This window comes from Ambystoma mexicanum, chromosome 10 (genome assembly GCF_040938575.1).
Source record: "Ambystoma mexicanum isolate Mex_15411 chromosome 10, UKY_AmexF1_1, whole genome shotgun sequence".
Classification (NCBI taxonomy): Eukaryota; Metazoa; Chordata; class Amphibia; order Caudata; family Ambystomatidae; genus Ambystoma; species Ambystoma mexicanum.
In genome coordinates, this window is record NC_090932.1 from 219,416,910 (window position 1) to 219,437,304 (window position 20,395).

Consider the following 20,395-nt stretch of genomic DNA (forward strand, 5'->3'; position numbering starts at 1 on the left):
ACGCAAGATGGTGCTTCCCCAGCATTTGCTCTACAGAACCCAAGAGCAAACGTTGATAAATGCCTCCACAACTCATGAGTATGTGGAGAATTTAAGGAAACACCTTCAGCATGCTTTTGCCTATGCTCAGCGGAATCTAGAAAGATCAGCCGAGAGCATGAAGACCCACTATGATTTAAAAACTACCTGAAAGGAATATAAGGTGGGTGATCGGGCCTATCTATACAATTTCCAAAGGAACCAGGCCAAACAGCGAAAATGCTTACCTACATGGAAGGGACCGTTTGAAATTATAGACAAGATCTCCCCTGTGGCCTACAAGATCCGCATCCCCAAAGGCAGTTTGGCAGAGGGGGAAGACAAGTGGGTCCACATAAACCAGTTGAAGTGTTGCCATCCCAGGCACACTTTGCAGCAACTGGCGGAGTCCTCTGCAATCCCAGAGGGTACCGCTCCAGAGTAATTCAATTCCAACCCTAAAAGATCCTACATATGGCCTATCAAATTCTGTGTTTCTCAAGTTTATGTGTTCCGGTCGCTTAATTTAAAAAAAATGTGCATGTTCATATCTGTTGAGTTCTAAAATATATATGCCACCCCACTATATCAATGGTGGGGGAGAAATGTCCATGAATAGGTATTGCCGCTTTTCCTTTGTCGTCCTAGGAGAAAGAAAACCTGGAGAGTGGCCAAGGAGGACAATCCGGAGACTGGGAGCAGAGACCCAAGGGGCCCGGGGAACCGCCCAATATTCCCATCAGGACCGGCGAGGAGAACCGATCGATCAGTACCGGATGGAGGAAAAGATGCTGAACTGTGCCATTTGCAGAATTGGAGGAAGATTATGCGGACATACCAGTGCGTGGGTCATAACCCTCTGTGCACCCGACTCCCCATCGACTCAAATTCAAAGTGCAGTCGCGTGGGGGGGCTTTGTTTGGTGTCCTGACCCACGTTTGAGCTATCATGCTGCAACATTTGGTGCTGTGGGCTTAGAAAATCCAAGATGGCCAAAAAGCCCACATGTACGCCAGAATAGGAAAACTGTGCGGTACTGGCATGGAAAACATCATGATGGCCAGAACTTCCCAGAAAATGCACAGGGAAATGCATGAAGAATAGGCTGCCACCCATTTTTGCCTAGGTTGTGAGCACAGGAGGGCACTGCCTAAAACCACCATTGGGCTACCCACACAGTAGCCTGAAACCATTGGGAATGGCAATGCTGATTGCCAAAAGCAACCTAGAACTGTGGGGAATTCATTTTCTTAAATCCCAAAAATGGTTGCATTACCAGTACTCAACACTATCAGAAAGCCAGTGTTTTAAAACCACCAGACTTTGAACAAACTGAACAAATGAAACAAAACCAGACCAAGGAAAGACTTGCTAAGAGGTGGATACAATGTAAAACTATACTCTGAAATGACTTGAAGGAAGTCATTATTTAATGTGTATGTAAAAATCGTAATAGACTTAAACTGGGGGACAAAAAGTGACATTTAGCTGAAACCTGGCTTCATGAAACTGAATTCTGCCTGACATCTACCCCCACAGGAGTTAAAACCTGCTCAGCCACTCTTCCCCTTGCCAAAAGGAGTTGTCACCTCTCTGATTAGATTAGGGGTGGAGCAGCTACAGGGAGTTCAACAAAGGCCTGTCCTGGGCCCAGGCAGATGGTTTATTGGGGGGATCGTAAATGGCTTCCTTTTGAACAAAGCCCTTCCTTGACTCAGGCAGAAGTTATATTGGGGGTGTCGTAAAAGTGGCTTCCTCTTGGCAGAAACGGGGAGGGGCAGCCCCCTCTGAGGACAGGCTGAGCTTAAAGAAAGTGGATAGACTGGTTTCTCCACCATGTGACCTGGGAAGACACACCCCTGTTGGCCAGAATATGATTTTAAGAAAGATGGATAACACATGGTGCAGCCTTGTCAAAATTATCTAAATGATACCATAATTCTTGTGATTTTTCTGCCCACATTTTAAGAGGTTTTAGGACCAGGTGGTATGATCTGGGGGGTTGCTAGCGGAAAATAGGGTTTCACTCCAAATGTCTGCATGTTAAAAATCTGACACTTCATCAATTAATGTCCACACTCCTTGCGCACATGTGTGTAAATTTGGGTATGTGTCGGATATTGCAAAGCCAGTTAAAAAGTGCAAAATATTGCCATTTCTGAATGCAAGCCCCCAGGAAGAGCAGAGTTTGAACAGATTATACCTCATGTGATATGTGATGGGTGCATGTAATTTTAAACAACTGTGTATCTGTGCAATATGTATTTGAATCAAATATAGATTTGTGGGCAAACTGACCAGGGGAGGATCCTCTGACCCATAAAACCTACAGCATCATTCTGACTCACATTTCCTTCCCCCAATCATGGGAGAGGGAAGAATTGGGCCAATGACAAGTAGAGAGGGGCAGGCTTAGCTAGGCCCAGGCACACACCCATTTTCAAAACACATAAAAAGAGACTGCTGGGACAGGTAGAGAGATTCAATTCCATTTGCTGCGGAGCATGCTGACCGACGACTTCACATCCAGAGATCCTACACTTAGACTTCCAAGCTAAACATAGACTACAGAACTTTGAACCAAGAAGGCCCACTGCAAGCAAAAGTATTTGTCAGCAGACCCAAAATCATTTGCAGACTATTCACAGCCGGGCTGAGCTGTTGATTCTGGTCTGAAACCCTGCGCCAGAAAGATCCAGAAGCAGTGCTGTACCCCGAGAAAGCAGAGCAGTATCCAGAACCAGAGGCCAGAGATCCAGAGTGACCCAGACCGCTGTGAGCAGAACCAGAGAGCTGACCCAGATCGCTGTGAAGTGCCGAGACCAGAACCGGAGTCCAGTCCAAAACCTGACCAGATCCGTGGCGAGGCCTATTTCAAAAATATATTGTGAGTACCTAGCAGAACTGTGCAGAACCAATCTCTTAGTTAAAATAATCTAATCCAAACTATTTTAATCTAACCAGAACTGCCTCCTAGAAGTTGTCACTTGTTATTTTGTAAAGCTGCACCACTGTCACTTGTCAATTCTGAAGCTGCAAGCTGTCACCTGTCATTTTCAGTTTACTTTAAATCCAAAAAACTACCTTTATTTAATCATCCGTATCTCTGGAACCGTTTGGGCTAGGAACTTGGTTTAACTTTCCTCTGAAAGCTCAGAATCTATGCTCTCCAACAAGCCTAGAATCGACTTCCTACTCCTTACACTTTCTCCGCAATCACGATTCACGCATTCGCGAATTTTGCCACGATTTGCGATTTGGCCCGATTTCTTTACTTTCCCATTCCCAGGCTTGCAGAATCCGGGAAAACCTGGAAGAGCAGACAGGAACCTCTGGGAGCAGTGCCTCTGAGTCAGAGGATGAATGGACCAGGGTTACCCGAACCAAAAAGGCCAATAAGGCAAAAAGGGCCTGGCTTAAGGACCCATTGAAGCAAATAAAGGCAATAAGGAGTGTCATCACGCCTTATCATAAGAACGCCAAGTATTCCGTTTGGGAACACTTGGAGCTCTATGAGCAAATTATGGAGACTTTCCATTTGAAGGACAGCAGTAGCTGCATCCAGTACGTCAAATAGACATTCTCCCCAGAATACTCCAATTTCTTTGCGGGGCTGGAGGACCAACATCATTTAAGATGGTCCACCTATAAGGTGGCCATCTTGAAACATTTTTCTGTGCACAGAAATCCCCAAGAGGCTCGCAAGGCAGCCTACAATTTGCAATGTGGGGAGGATCAGGCCCCACAAGAGTTTGTGCAAGAATTAAAGCGTGCTTTTGCGCAGACCACCAGAAGGGTGCGCACAGACAGCAAAGAGTTTGTCAATACATTTTTCCATGCTCTCCCTAAATATAAAATGACCCAGCTCATGAGAGATTTTCATGAGAAAAGATCTTTAGACTGGGTCATTGAACAGGCTACCCGGATCTATGAGGTGCAGAAGCCTATCGAAAATAAAAATAACACGCCGAAAAACCCCAAAACCAACAGCACCCCTGCTGCTGCCAAGGTAGCAGAGGTAAAGGTTGCCCCCGTTTTAGATTTGGAGATGGGGGGGCCTAAAAACCTGCCTGCACCAAATAATTCACAGCCCAGAAGGCCCTCGGGCCAGTCACAGACAGGGAGTCGAGTAGGTAGTCCCACAAATGGGGTCCCCCGCTCCCCTGACTATGTAAGTCTCCGCTATAAGGGAAACCGACCAATCCTGGGTTATGTGTGGACTCCTCCAGCCCAAGGGGGGGATCCAGCCAAGCACCTAACCCAGGGAACTTCCCTCCCAACTTCCTTATACTTTCTCCGCAATCACGATTCACGCAGTCGCGAATATTGCCGCGATTTGCGATTTGGCCCGATTTCTTTACTTGTAAAAAGATAGCTGCTTTTGCCTGAACTGCTAACATTCGTTTACATCTTAAGAACCATCCCCGAATCATTGCTAAAGTGAGCCTGAACTCATCCCAAGTAGCTACCACTCCCCCTGAACCTCCAAAAGGGAATTAAAACCATTTTCAGCATATTTCTCACTTCATTGCCATCACCTTTTAAAATCATTTTGGGCCTGTGTTTCAAACTTCTATCTGTGGTCTAAGCTTGCTGGGGTGAACTGAATTATATTTGATTGCATTCCTAAGAACTGTGTGTGTTACTTCCATTTCCTTCCATTTCTTACATTGCATAGGGGAGGGGGGTGAATTGCCAGAGAAAAAGTGATTATATTATCTTTTGCTAAAATCATATCAAGTATTTCTGTACTGCATTTTATTCCTCATTGCTTTTCCCTTGAAATCATAAAAGTATTTTTGCTACTTTATCCATCCTATACTAACTCCTCATTGATTATAAAGAAGTGTGCTAGTGCCAGATTACCCATTGTTGATCAACATCATATGTCTAAGTGTACTATCAGATATTAATTTATTATAAAGTGTGATATATATATATTGTTTAAATTCTCAAATAAACCTTTTAAACTTGCAAAACAGAACTACTTCTTGCCTCAGTGGGGCCAGGGGGATTCTAAGAGAGGGGTGTTATATAGGTGTAGTCATCCAGAACTCATGAACTGGACATAAAGATATATTAATAAGGGTTTCCATTCAGTATCCCAGACTAGGCATTGACTTAGCTGTAGTGTTGAATTGAATCCTCTTACATTATATTCACAGGAGCAAGGATACTTTGCAAGGCAAAGTTCAAAGACAAACTGAATGGCAGAAGGCATGAGCGATGAGAGATATTGGGCTAATTGGGTGGGGAGACACGGTTAAAGTCCAACCTCTGACACCTGGGGTAACAGCATACGTGCTGCTAGTGAGCCAAATGTTCCAGAAGGGTACACGCGTACCAACCAATTATAGAGGGCCATATAACAAAGGGATAAATGTTCCTGCATTAGTGTTCCTTCAAAGCGATCCCCACATTGACAACTTTCCAAAAATGGGTGCACATCAAAGAAGGAAGAGGTTGCTTAACCTCATCCGACAGAAGAGTGAGAACTATTTTTCAGTAAAATCGATAGAAGTTTATCACAACATCTCAGATTAGCATAAATTGTTCAGTAGAACGGCAGTGATATTAACAGTAATATGCATGCCAATAATTCAAAATGCAGTGAACGCCAAGTGTTTACAAATCACCAGTTGGGAACTGCTAAAAACATTTAACACTACAATAACAGGATTTAAAGCGATTAGAGAAGAATTGAAGGCCATGAAAGTCATTACCCTCCAGAACAGTTATGTCCTGGACTTAATCACAGCATCATCTCTATTCTCGTGGTTTCCAACCTGGATGGCAAATGCCTTCAAACTATTCGGAGCAATACCAGTGTTGGTGTTGCTAAGATTTATTTCTTATAAGAATATTCATAGGACAATGCAAGAAGACAGCAAAGAAAGCAATTGGCATAAAAATAATGATTGATGTACATGCTGTGACTAATGAGCATACATACAGAGACCGAAAACACCACCTGTGAGCACCTGAAAGGAAATACCCTGGCACCCCCCGGAACAATGTTTTACTATCCAAATGACCATAAGAACTATGTGGGACGTTGGGTATTCTGTCAACCAATTGCGGAGTGTTGCCATATGACCTGGAGTATGGATGAACCTATAAAGAATGCAGGTGACTTGGGGCGAGGGTGAGAAAGATATGGATTCCAAAGCAAACACAGTGTGAAGAAAAGGTGAAGCAAATTGAGGAGGTTGTCGAGGACTCATCCAGAGAGGTGGACGTAGCGAGGCAGATGTACACGTTACCTATAGAGCCCACCCTCTCACCTCTGCCATTCTGGAAGAACAGTAAGAGAGAACTGTACATGACACCTGGTATCATCCCAATATCATATCGAAGGTATGAGAGATGTTATGCACTCAGACAACCGTTTTGAATATACCCTCGAACTGAAACAGTAGGCATGAGCCTGCAGACACCACTGGACAGAAGAACTATAAGTACATTCAGGCAGAAGATAAGTGATGTCATGAAGAGAGAGGATAGTCACATTAAATCTGATGAATGAATGTCCACAAAATTAAGGATGTTACTGAAGCAACAAAGTAAACATATATGCAAATACGAAGAAAGCCATATACCCATAGAATATAAGTGGCAAGAGATGTAGTAGATGTACATATGCAGAAAGGCAAGGTAAATACGACAACGTAGAAGCCTGCGAAAGTAGGAAACATAACGCGATTAAAGCAGCCATGATGAAAAAATGGACGTTGGCATCGTATAATAGTAAGCAAGAAATCGCGAGGAGAGAAACCAAGGCTGGTGGAATACAGCTTTGTGCGAGAACAAAGGGTATTTGCTTAGCTCAGGATCAAGGGTGCCACGGCAAGAAGCAACTGCAAGGAACATTTTTGGAAGGGAGTTTTGGGACTGCCCCAATTTACCCCTATACCAATGATTCGTTACGAACTAGTCCTAATTTCTGTGTACACTCAAGTATTGTGGAAATTCTGTTCACTCTATCGGAAATGTATAAGCGGGGCTTCATCTCCCAACATCTTGGGTGTTTTAGCCAACTACTTGATAACCTCTGGCAAGAAATTTCCCAAGAAATGGGTTGACTGTGTTTTGGACACTTTAGTTAAAGCTGATATTTCCCTTGAACTATTGTTGATGAATCCAACAAAGGCCAAATTGAAACTATTTTGTTTTGACTGGATAAGTACACGTAGCCAATGATTAGACTTTGTGCACTGTGGACTGGTCATGTCATCCCACAAAAAAATGCCTTGCCCTGAACCTTACTTAACTAAATGTGCTTCCATTCTCGTAAGGGCTCAGATGTCAAGTATCCGTTTGAACTTATGTATAACAAGGCAAATTTTGGGAAGAAGACAATTGGTGCCACAAGACCAAACTTTCTGTAGATATTGTCGCAATCAACAACTAATTGAAACTTTATGTCACTTAGTGGTTGAAGGTCCAGCTTTAAGTTGCTTGAGACACAAATATTTTCATGCAAAATGTAGTTTCCAAACATTCCACTCCAACGAAGAAATATAGAATTATTTGTTAACTAATACAAATTTTTCTGTTCAGATTGCACTGACTCAATTTCTTAAGCATGTGACTCCTTATCAAATGAATGAAGACTGTAAAGTTTTCGGAATTCGAAAATCAGCTTAAATTTTATTGTTAATTTGGTTTTAATCTTTTAGGCGTAAAACTGTGTAAAATTGAATTTTGAATATTTTTATTTTGTCTTTCATGGTATGTGTTTTCTTTTTGAAAGGTTGATTTATTCAGCCAAATCAAAAAAAAGAAAAAAAGAAATGCAAGGAACGAAAGGAGTCGAAGAGTATAAGCCGTGTATGTAAGACATATTTCGCCCAGATTAAGAAAAGGAGTGAAATATTATGAGTGCCAAGAATTGAACAATTTAAGATGCAGAAAGTGCATGCAAGACAGAGCAACCAAGTCTCGAGACCAAGAGGAGTAATAGCACACAATATAATTGAATCTAATAGCACTAAATAGAACAATAGAATGAACAAAATCATAGTCTCCTCACACATGATGCAAAACCAGAAAACAAGACCTATTCATAGAGGACCAGACGAAGATAGCAATGTACCTTCACTGCCTTGAAAGTTCTGAAGAAGAGAACAGCCAGCAAGGTCAACTACAAACAAGAAGCATTGGATTAGGGCCTAACTAATGATAGATGGTAGGCTAATTAGCTAATAAAGGCAGCTATCTGATGTTGTTCCCGCGCTGCTGGGTTTCGTTGCTTACGTGTTGCTAAAGAGACAAATGTCCAAGGTTGGAAGAAAGTGCCAACCAATCATGAGTGTCTATGTAATGGTGTACCACACATTGTTGCAGAAGCCTTTCTGCTGCTGGCATTATGCTATTATCTGTATTTTACATTCTTATAGGGTGTTTAAGGTATGCCAACCAGATGAAGGATAGCCAATGATGTTACTAACACTTATAGAGAATATAGGTATATATTTTCCCTAGACCAATCCCTCCACCCGATAGGTTTTATTATTTGCAATGTAGGATGATGTCATAGCTGACGTACATCGAGGTATAAGGCCTTTTGTGTAATGAAAATGCGATGAGAGTGTATGAACTACAATTTGTTTGTTCACCTGGTTTCCCTACTTTATTGAACTGATAATAAAGTAGTATTTTGCCATATTCTTTGAGTCTGTCTGGTTATTTGTGCCTGGGATCCTTTATTTGGTAATCCCATTTGTCACTTGGAATGCTCCAGGTGCTATTGCACCCCCGACTCACCACATGCAATGTGAAACTAGCAGTGTAATTTACAGTGGGCATGAAACATCATTATCTGGCTGATGTGAAACTGGCAAGGCACAGTTGAAAGTGGCATGCCCTTTTTATGAGGCTTTGTAAAAGTCCCATGGGCAATTTGATGAGGGGTAATGAGAAAATACAGAGTACTTATCTTGTGGACATGTGGGAGTGACATGTTCATGCTCATTGTCTAAGGACAATGAAGTGGCTTGACAATGTGCATAACTAGGACAATGTAAAATCGGCATATCATTCTCTAAATTAGAATGTACATATTTGGGGATGATGAAAAATTCATATTGTAGATTTTTAGGTTATGTGAAACTGCCATGGAAACTTCGAGGTTAAAATAAGATGGCATGATAATGTTCCTAATTGGTGGATTGTGAAACTAGCATTGCTTTATCAAAAATAGTATCACAAGTCTTCTGAAGCAATATGAACACGGCATGGGTCAATTTTTGGGGGTTATAAGAAAATGGCATTTTAATTTCTAAGGGGCTATTTGAAAATGTCATGGTCATTTTCTTCGGCGAATTTGAAACTGGCCCATTCATTTTCTAGTGGTGATGATTTGGCATGAACATGTGATTCATCTGGGCAAAATGAAACTGGGATTACAGTGTTAAAACTGGCATGCAAATTCTCTTGAGGCAATATGGAACTACCATGGGGAAATTATTTGGGCCCATTTGAAAGTGACACCATGCATTCTGGAGTAAATGTGAAATTGGGCTGGTATTTTTCTGGGAGAAATGGTAAAATGGGACAGCAATCTTCTGTGAGAGGTGTTACTGGCATTGCCATGCGATTCTCTATTGCACTGTGTGTGTTGTGAAACTTGAATAGTACCTTTCTGGAGGTAAAAACCTGTAATGAGAATGTGCTTAAGGGGGAAAATACATAACTGCATTCTATAGTTGTGTAATAGAGTGGCAAGGGAACTATTATCAGTCTCCCGTTTACGTGCATGAGGAACTGGGCCCTGGAAATGCCCCTGCCCCAAGAATGGAAGACCAAGCCACAGGACAAAGTCCACTATCTTTATTAACAATTGAAATGGCAGGGATTGCAACATGAACAAGTGCTCTTCCTATCCAGGCGCCTGCCATGCCATTTTGTTAACCAGTGACGTCACATAAAGGAAGTTAAATCCCAAAAACCTAACAGGGGTAGGGATTAGTTAGTGAGGCAAACTATATATGCATTCAATAAGGGATTAGTATTATCATTGGGTAAACCATATCTGGTTGCTCCTCCTGAGACCACCTCTTTGTGTCATTGATACAAATTTATAGGTTAGTGTAAAGATGACTGGCTGGTGCAAAATATTGTATGCTTAGCGTGGAAGGTGTTTAAGGATTAGACAGAAAGGGTCTTCTCAGTCTTGGAGCTTTGGACAGCTACCAGGCCAGGTGCAACTATTCAAGGTAGTGGGAAAAGCCCCAAAGGTACTGCATGTTCCCAATAAGTTAACATCTCCGATCCCCTAGGCCTTGAGACTGACAATTCAGCTTTGAACCTGTATTATTTATTTTATCGTCCGGTCTGTGGTTCGATGGTAACATCCTTCTCTGTCTGTCTTGAATTAATAGGCTCTGTCTTGTAGATTCAGGTCACGTGTGAAGGGACCATGAAATGGAGCTCTCTTGCTTGTAATTAAGAGGATTTTTGACTGTGTCCCTCCCAGGTGTTAACTTGAAACTTTCCTTCCCTACATGTCCTAGGCAAGGCTGTGTGTGGTGTCCATGCTGGAAGCCTTGTCTGCATGTTTCAGCAGGATCAGCCTGTCAGCCTTTCCCTGTGTTCTGAAGTTCATCCTGCTTTTCCCATTCACTCCAATGTACCTATGGCTTCCATCTTTATTTGCATGGCCGTTCATGTTAGTTGCAGTTAAGTGTCAGCAAGCCCTGCATATGTATTCCTATGCATCTTGTTGTTTCTGCGTAGCAAAATGCATATGTGTGTCAGTCCTCTAACTATGTGAGTCATAAGCATTTGCTTTGAGTCTATCAGAAATAAACCAAGGGGGTAATTCATAGAATTCAGCGTACAAGTGGCGCACGCAGCTGGTGCACAGTGTGCGCTTGCGACAGTCTGTGCCAGCCGCGTGCGCCAAAATCCTTTTCCGCGCACAGCGTTTTCATGGATTTTAACATCCAAAACCAGGCGTGGCGCAGAGTGGCGCAGAGACCCTGCAGCAGCGGCAGTTACGCCCCCAACCCCTCCCCGTGCGCCATGCACAGCGCACAAATCCCATACATGGCGCACAGGCCATTGGACCAGCATACAGCCCCCCAACCACGAAAACGCCTGTAAAACTCCCCGCGCACCCCTCCGAATACATGTACACCCCTGGGCGGGGATTTTCACACGCGATTGGGCCTGTGCGAGCGGGGTACGCGTATTTCGGGGGTGCACAGGGAGTTTCACACGCGATTGGCCCTGTGCGAGCTGGGTACGTGTATTTCGGGGGTTCACAGGAAGTTTCACACGCGATTGGGCCTGTGCGAGCGGGGTACGTGTATTACTGGGGTTCGCTGGGAGTTTCACATGCAATTGGCCCTGTGCGAGTGGGGTACATGTATTTCGGGGTTCACGGGAAGTTTCACACGCGATTGGGCCTGTGCGGGTGGGGTACGTGTATTTCGGGGTGCACGGGAGGTTTCACACGTGATTGGCCCTGTGCGAGCGGGGTACATGTATTTCGGGGGTGCTCGGGAAGTTTCATACACGATTGGCCCTGTGCGAGCGAGGTACGTGTATTTCGGGGGTGCATGGGAAGTTTCACACGCGATTGGCCCTGTGCGAGCGAGGTACGTGTATTACTGAGGTTCGCGGGTAGTTTCACACGCAATTGGCCCTGTGCGAGCGGGGAACATGTATTTCGGGGTTTCGCGGGAAGTTTCACACGCGATTGGGCCTGTGCAAGCGGGGGTACGTGTATTTCAGTGGTTCGGGGGAAGTTTCACACGAGATTGGCCCTGTGCGAGCGGGGTACATGTATTTCGGGGGTGCACGGGAAGTTTCACACACGATTGGCCCTGTGCGAACGGGGTACTTGTATTTCGGGGTGCGCGGGAAGTTTCACACACGATTGGCCCTGTGCGAGTGGGGCACGTGTATTACTTGGGGTTCGCGGGGAGTTTCACACGCGATTGGTCCTGTATGAGTGGGGTAAGTGTATTTCGGGGGTCCGCGGGAAGTTTCACACACGATTGGCCCTGTGCGAGCAGGGTACGTGAATTACTGGTGTTCGCAGGGAGTTTCACATGCAATTTCGCTGTATGTGTACCCAGTGGGGTGTGCGGGGAGTCCCTACCCCCTCCACGGCCCCTGCAGGCAGCCCACACCACGGGGGACTACCCAGCACCCCTGGTCATGTCCCGCACGCAGCCCATCCACCATGGGCATGCCCCCCAGCCAGCCCACATGTCACCTTACACTAGTGATCACAAACTCATGTCCCCCAGCACCCCCACCCCCCACCAGTGAGGCTGAGGCCCCGACTCATGTCCCCCAGCACCCCCACCCCCCAGCATTGACGGGCACCTGCCAGCAGGCCCCGAATCATGTCCCCCAGAACCCCAACCCACCCAGCATTGACGGGCACCTGCCAGCAGGCCCCGATTCATGTCCCCCAGCACCTCCACCCACCCGGCAGTGACGGGCACCTGCCAGCAGACCCCGACTCATGTCCCCCCAACACGTCATCATGATCCACAATCATGGGCCTCATGGCCTCCCAAATCCCACCGCATGCCACCCCTGTGCAAAGACCCAACCAACTATCCCATCCACCCCACATTGAAATGCCCATTACATGAAACAACCCAAATGGTATGAATGTACATCAACACATGTCTGTCACACACACACAATGGGTGCTGGTGATTGTGAAAACCTACACCGTGACATGCATGAAACCAATGAGAGAATACCACACATCAAAGTAATAAACCAAAATGTATTGAACTCAAATAGAATGTAATCAAATGAAAACATAAAAACAATGTTTGAAATAAAGATGAAATGCAGCATGTCCAAAACACAAAAAAAACATGAAGTCTGAATCCAAATAAAGCGAAATGAAAATGTGTCCAAAGTCTCTGGCCAACAAAACAAATCCAAAGGAAACAGAAACAGTAAAATCCATTGCTCCATGGTGAGAAAATAAATAATAGATAAATCCACTGTTCAACTATGTACAAAGAAGTAATCCAGGGTCCATGAGCCCAACTAATGAAATGAAACCTAGCAAAAAAACTACCTAATAAAGAACTATATACAAAAAGGCGGGGCATATTCCAAGCTCCCCAAATGAATGAAAAAGATGAAGGAAACCTAAAACTACAAACTATATACAATGGCGGCCGGCTAGTCCGACGACTCACTTCCCGATTTCCCGGGCCAGGGCATCATGGAACTCCTGCTCGATGTCCCGGAGATGGTCCTCGTCCATGGCCCCGAGGGTTCGCAGGGACGATGACATGTTGACATCCAACTCCCTGCGAATTGCCTCGAGGCACTCGGCCCGCCTCAGTGCCATCCGCATGGGGTTCTCCACCCTGACCATTGTGAACCGTGCCCCTTCCGCCCGCCGCTGCTCCGCACCTATGGCCTGGCCCAACTGCTGCCTCACGGAAGACACTTCCAATCCTGGGTCCTCCTGCCCTATGGCCGATGCCTGCCCCACCTTGTTGCTGCTGCTGCTGTGCCTGTGCCTGTGCCCTGGCTCTTGCTGCCTGCACGTCCTCCTCCGGCTGGGGTGCAGTTGTTGAGTTGGCCACCCCTGCTGGACGTCTGACTCCCGACTGTGGCAGGGATGTGTCCTCCACCAGCCTGGCCGCAGGGTCAGAGGCAGCTCCACAGGGTACCCAGGTGATACATGGGTGGGAAGATGGCATGGAGGACGACTGGTGCATAGGGGGTTCAGGTGAGGAGAGGGTCGGAACAAGGTCCAGCATATGGAGGAATCCAGCCCTGATGACCCGTCCCAGTAGGTCAACGCGGTCAACGAGGCATCCGAGATGACGTGCAGTGTCTTCACGAAACACTGCAGGTCACCTCGCATGCCCCGTTGACGCAACGCTATCGCAGACAGGGCAGGCTCAACCCGGTCCCGGATTGCCACGTCTGCAGGGAGAGGAAGGCCAGTTGTTGTGCGCTCATCCCCTCCCTGAAAACGGATCTGGATGTAGGCATCCCTGCTGTTGCAGGACAATGCAGTCACAGGATCGGGGACAGGATTACACACAGGCACCTCCGCGGTGGCCTGTGCTGCTCCTGTCCCTGCCCCTGCACTGTACCACTAGCACCAGTGGAATCCTCACCTCCAGACCCGTGTGTGTCCCTTCCACGGCCTCCTCCTCCACCAAACCCCCCACCAACCTGGATGACTCTGTGCCATCTTCCTCCGTCGGACTATGTGGGGTCTCAGCTGCCCCTCTGCTGCCGAGGAGTCCACCTCCGACCTCCGCCTCTTGGACATACCCTGGGCAGCTGGGGCCTGGGACGCGACACCAGACTCCTCACTCCCCGACGAGATGACAACCTGGGAGGGGAGCCGTGCCTTTCGTCTCCAGCTGGTGGTGCGATCCCTGCCGCTTTGCTCCACAGCACCCTCTCCGCCCTCTTCATCAGTTGACGCTGCAGACAGGGAGAGATAGAACACAGGCATCAGGGCACTGTACAATGGACTGATACACACATGATAGTTGCACATGAGTGGCAGTGTAAAACTACAGACATGGCATAATACACTCCCCAATACACATGTCATTTCAACTCACACACATGAGCAAATCCACAGGAATATTGCACCAGGCAGCACCGCCCATACAAAAACAACAGCACGAGCAGCCAAAGGTGAGCCTGACGTCACATTAAACACAGGGAGTGCACAACACATGTACACATGCCACCAGACTGACATGCATCTGTACATCTCCACCACTGCAGTGATAATGTCACCATCCATGTCACATTTGGCAATCAGCCTCCTACATATCAGTGTCACATGCATCCATGTTGCATCACAGTTGCACACTTGTCAAATACACACACATGCACAAGTACACAGTGCAGATACATGCCGCAGGAACCACCATCCATGTGTGACACCACAACCATGCCAACGTACATTGACAGAAATTCAAACATGTGTGCTCCCACACCTGCATTTGGCCTGCATGCTTAGCAACACATACACCATTGATGTGTCTCACACATGAGAGGACTCACATGTGTATGTACAGATCCATACATGGCCCTACAAAAACACATGTGCAACCTGCACACTACTGGCATGCCACAATACGCACAGCGTCCAATCAGCATGCATGTACACTTATCGCTCGAATCCAGACGGGTCTGCCTCTCAAGGACCTGGATGTGGAGTGCTGGGCGTGTGCGTTCCAGGACCCTAATTCGGTGGTCGGACAGGTGGCCCCTTCGCATACGCTGCCTCCAAGAGGCGCCGGGCCTTGTTGAGGGTCCTGGACCTGAAGTCCTCCGAGCACTTCCGGACATGTTTGATGTCGCAGACTGCTACCCCCTCCTCGTTGATGGCAGTCACGATGTCTATCCAGATCCTGGTCCATCCTTCATTGTCGGCGTGCAAACTTCCAAAGAGGGCATCATACTGCCCCAGGACTTGCTCCACCAGGACACCAACCTCCCTGGCACTGAAGCTGGTGCCCCTCTGCCTCTCTGGCTGGGGGTTGCCAGTGGTGCCAGATGGTGCTGTGCCCGACATGTCAACCCCAGGGGCAGGTGTGGGTGGGCAACTGAGTCCTGGGGCTGGGCTGTGGAGCAATGGTATCCCAGTCGGGAGTCTTCATTTCCAGCAGGAGTGGTCACAGCAACTGCACCCCTGGCTGACGTGCAGGCACCAAATAGCAGGGCACGTGGACAGCAGGCAGGCAGCAGCAGATGGCAGGTGGGAGCGTGCTCGGGGCTCTGGGGGGGCAGTAATTTGGCCTTCTGGGCAGGAGGTTGGTCCTCCGTGTGTTGTTGCGTAGCCAGCTTGATACGGAGTGATTTAGCACGTGAAAATATTGCACGTCAGCGTGTAATTCGAGGAAAGGCCCTTAGCGCGTAAGCGCGTCTGTGATGCGACGCACATGGGCGTTTCCCTCGTAACGTGGGCATAGTGGTTCAGCGCGCGCATTAAAAAACTGCACATCCATGTGTGAATGCGTATAATCCGAGGAAAGGGCCTCAGCACGGGTTAAAGGTGAGCAGGGCCAGCAGTTCGCTGTACGTGCCTTTCGTGGAGACAGACGTGTGTTGCTACTTTGTGTTGTTTCGCGTGCCATCACAACTTCACAGCGGATCAAGGACTTATCTCTTCTTTTGGCGGGGGTATTGGCTATGCGTGTTTTTCATCATCACACTAGTCAGACGGTGAGTCGCGCACGCTATTTTTTCCACTGCGGGTGCCCCTGTGTATTGCACCCGTTTTCGAGGTCACAGTAGCCTGCGTGTCCCACGAGTATGCGTTTTTCATGTTATTGGGTGCCACCGCATACTGCGGGAGGTTGATTCCATGCACGTAGGCTGCAGGGTTGTGTGCACGGTTTTACTGCAGTTTTGGGGTGCCTGAGCATTGCGTGACCCATCACTACATCACTGGGGTTACATACAGCCTTGCAGGAGCAGGGGGGCTGTTAACATCTTGCATCCCACCCCCTTCACCCCAATTGCCCAGGACAATTGTGGTGTACACCTCCCATTGGCACTCCTCCATCTGTGCCGGCACTACTCCATCTGTGCCATGGTTTGGAGGCCACCAAAGGTGAGGGGTGCCTCAGCTGGGCGTCCTCCTCGTGGTGGCGTGGTCAGGGACATGGCTGGGGTGACCAGGGAGTAGGCGGACTCCAGGGTGTCCAGGGTGGCCGCAGAGGGGGAAGAGGCAGGGGTGCGCCACTTGAGCACGATGTTGTGCCATGTGTTGGTGCAGTCATGCAACCACCCCCTGTGGTTCCGGGAGATGCAGCTTCTGCATCTGGCACTGGCGTCCGTGTGACCCGGCAGTCTGTTTCATCAACTGCCACGGGCTCAAGGGTAGTGGTAGATGCAGGTGCAGCTGTGGACACCACCACCCAGGCTCAGGGTCTGCCAGCGCAGGATGCGTTGGCACTTGAAGAGCCCTTGGAAGATCTCCAACAGGCCAGGAAGGAAACGGTAGGTGCACACAGGCCTGCCCTGACCAAGACACATGTCCCTGGGGCAGTAATGTCATCTGCTGCCCCAAACAGCCGGGTGTTGGCAAGTGCAGGGGCAGATGCAGCCAACAACACCCTGGTTGGGAGTCTGCCAACCAGGACAGTCACGGTCAATGACCCTGCCACAGAGAATGTTGCTGCACAGGGTCCATTAGAGGGCACCCAGCTGCCACTGATGCAAGTCAGGCCTTTGGTCGTCCCTCCACCTGCCACTTCCTTGGCTCAATCCATCGGTGCTACTGGCCGTAGTGATCAGGGCGGCATTTGCCAGCCAGGGTCTGCGCCACAATCCAAGAGGAGGAAGGTTGCACCTGCAGCACAGGCTGGGACCCTACACACAGCCACGACCTCCAGCACCTCGAGGAAGAAGCCTTTCTGCAACCAGGAACTGGACTACTTCGTGGACTACGTGCTGGGCCACAGCCGTGACATGCTAGTGGGTCCTAACTGTCAGACTACGGCTTCCCACCGTGATACCCACTAGTTGCGGAACATGTGAGTGCATTCGGCCATGAGGTGCGCACGGTGCAAGAGTACATAAATCGTTGGAATGACCTCAAACGCAGCGCTAAGGCTAAGCGTGCCTCAAATTACAACTTGACTCTGGTGACTGGCAGTGGGCCTGCACCTGAGGAGGAAGTCCTCACTCCGCATGAGTCACTCGTTGCGGAGTTCATACCCTCTGAATCGGTTGAAAGAGTGGGAGAGATGCCAGACTTTGATGCCCAGTCCAGTGAGTGTTGCTTCGTGTTTGTTGTGGACATGTGTGTTTTACTTGTGTGATGTGTTGTGCATGACTGCCACTACATGTCACGTGTACATGGTTCTGATGTGCAAGTAATGCAATGCTTCCCTGGTGCATGTCTGCTCTGCTGGATGGTGGACATGTGGAGCAGACGGGGACTGTCCGTATCACCACTATTGCACCCTACTCACATGCTGGTTACCAGGATGCCCCTCAGTCCATGTTCCAGCTCACTGGCCCTTCTGCATGTAGTGTGGGGTGACCTTCCTCTCAGCCCAGGTACTATGTCATAGCATGACTGACGTGCATGTGTCCTCTGCCTGCATGCGGGTACTCCATGTAGGCATGCTCCCTTGCCCCTCCACCCCCCTCTGCATCCCAATTTCACCTTAGCACTGATATGCTTCAATTGTGCCGTTGAGTACTTCCCTGTTCATGCGTCCTGTGTGCATGCTGACTTCCAGCAGCCAATCTACCAGACATATGCTGTGTGGTACATCCTTTGTACTTGATGAAGGGTGTCTCACTTGGACTGTGCAGAGATCAGATTCCCCGCAGGGACATGAGTGCCCATTCATGCTCCATGTGTATTCCACTCATGCCCCTATGTGTCCTTGACTGGATGATCATTGTAGTAGGAGTCCAGGGGGACCTACACTGCATGGCATTTCATCAGCCTTCCGATGTCCACTGTGGCTCAGTCCTGCGTCACACACATGTTTAGGGTGTGACAGTCTGTGTGGGTCACAGGCCTCAGCCTGTTTAATGGCCAATGACTCCGTCCAACTGGTGTATTGTCTTCTTCATACGTGGGTGTACTCCGGAGGTTTCATCATGTGCCCTGCTTACTGTCCCATCATCATTTGCTGTGTTGTCACTTGACTCACATGATGCAGTTGATGCTAGTCTACACTGTCTGTCTATACACAGGTCTATGGTCAGCCTTTTGATACCATGATAGGCATCCCTGCATTTGCACCTGGGGGGGGGGGTGGTTTGCTTGTAGCCATGCCAGTCATTGAATGCACATTGCACGTGATGGCTGAAGTTGACCTTGCACTGCCTTCACATTTTCAGATACACATCATGAAGTACTTGTACATGTAGACAGTGAGTAACGTACAAAATTGCTGCACTGCATCGACCCACTTCTGTGCAAAAGGACACCATTCTACATGCCTAATCACATAAGCAGTGTCAAGTTGACCCAGCATGCATGGCAGGTTCTCTTTTGTGTGTGAAACATCTGCTTGATGTGTTTGGTGTCTGTGTGATGTCTGTGTGTGTGTGTGTTGTGTGCTTCTAACATGTGTAGTGACCTTTTTTCTCTCTACTTTTCAGATGATGATGCAATGGAGCCAGAGGATGGTGTTGTCATGCCAGGCACAGGGTTGTTCTCACTACATCAACCCGGCACAAGTGGGGGTCGTGGGGTGGTAGGCCACGAAAACCCACATGTGCTACAGTCCATCTTGTCTCTAGCTGCCTATGAGTCCAGCCCTGATGAACACTCTGACGACCATGTCGAGTTGGATGAGCATCAGGTCGGTGTCCAGTCAACTGGTCGAAAAAAAACTGGTCGACTGCAATTTGGTCGACGCAATTTGGTCGAAAACCAAATGGTCGAATTTTTTTTTTAATTTATATATTTATTTTTCGGGTTTTCGTTTAGTAAAAAAAGGGGTTTTTAGAGAAAAAAAGGGGGTTAGGGCCCCCCCCCCCCCAAAAAAAAAGGGTTAAAATAAAAAAATAAAAAAATTCGACCATTTGGTTTTCGATCAAATTGGTTCGACCATTTGTCTGGTCGATCAATTTTTTTCGACCAAATGTCTGGCAACCCATCAGGTCCATATGGCAGGGGTGAGTGAATCTGATGTGGGCACTCCTCTGTCCGCGACACCTGTACTGATGGGTCAGACAGTGTTGGAACCTCCAACTGTGGTGGATCGGGACATAGGGTTACCCTCCACACCAGTTACTGATGTGCCTGGGAGATCACGTCGGCAGGGGCATGTAGTCATGCAACCGCGGGTGGTGACAACACAATGAGGACACCCGGTCCTGTCGCCGCGCGCAACCACAGTATACTGAGTGGGAGCAAGACATGACTGCCCATTCTGAACGGCAGGGGGCAGCAATGGAGAAGATCGCTGAGAGCATGGAGCGTGTGGCCCAATGCAATCAGTGCTCCCCCCTGCTAGGCAGGTGCTTCTCCAACAGCAGGCGGCACGGTCCACGGCCCACTCGCTCAGGCTGGGCATGGCGGCCTCAGACAGGGCACGCCAGGCTGAAATGTTGTCTCTGCGTAAAGCAATTGCTGCTCATGCAGAGGCACACATGGAGGCCCTAAGGCAGGAGTATGCTTCCCTCAGATCCACTCTGGGTGTCCTTATGATGTCCCAGAGGGAGCGGGCAGAGGAGAGGTTTGCGCAGCTTGAGCGTACCATCTCGGCTGAGCTACATGCTTGCCGGGAGGTGCAGCAGTTGTCCAGCCAGGCCTTGCAGGAGGAACTCCGTGTTACATGTGCTACCTTGCAAGAGGAAGCACGTGTATCACGGGAGGTTCTGCATGCAGACCTACGTGTCATTGCCACACAGAACCAGGCTCACCCGTCCG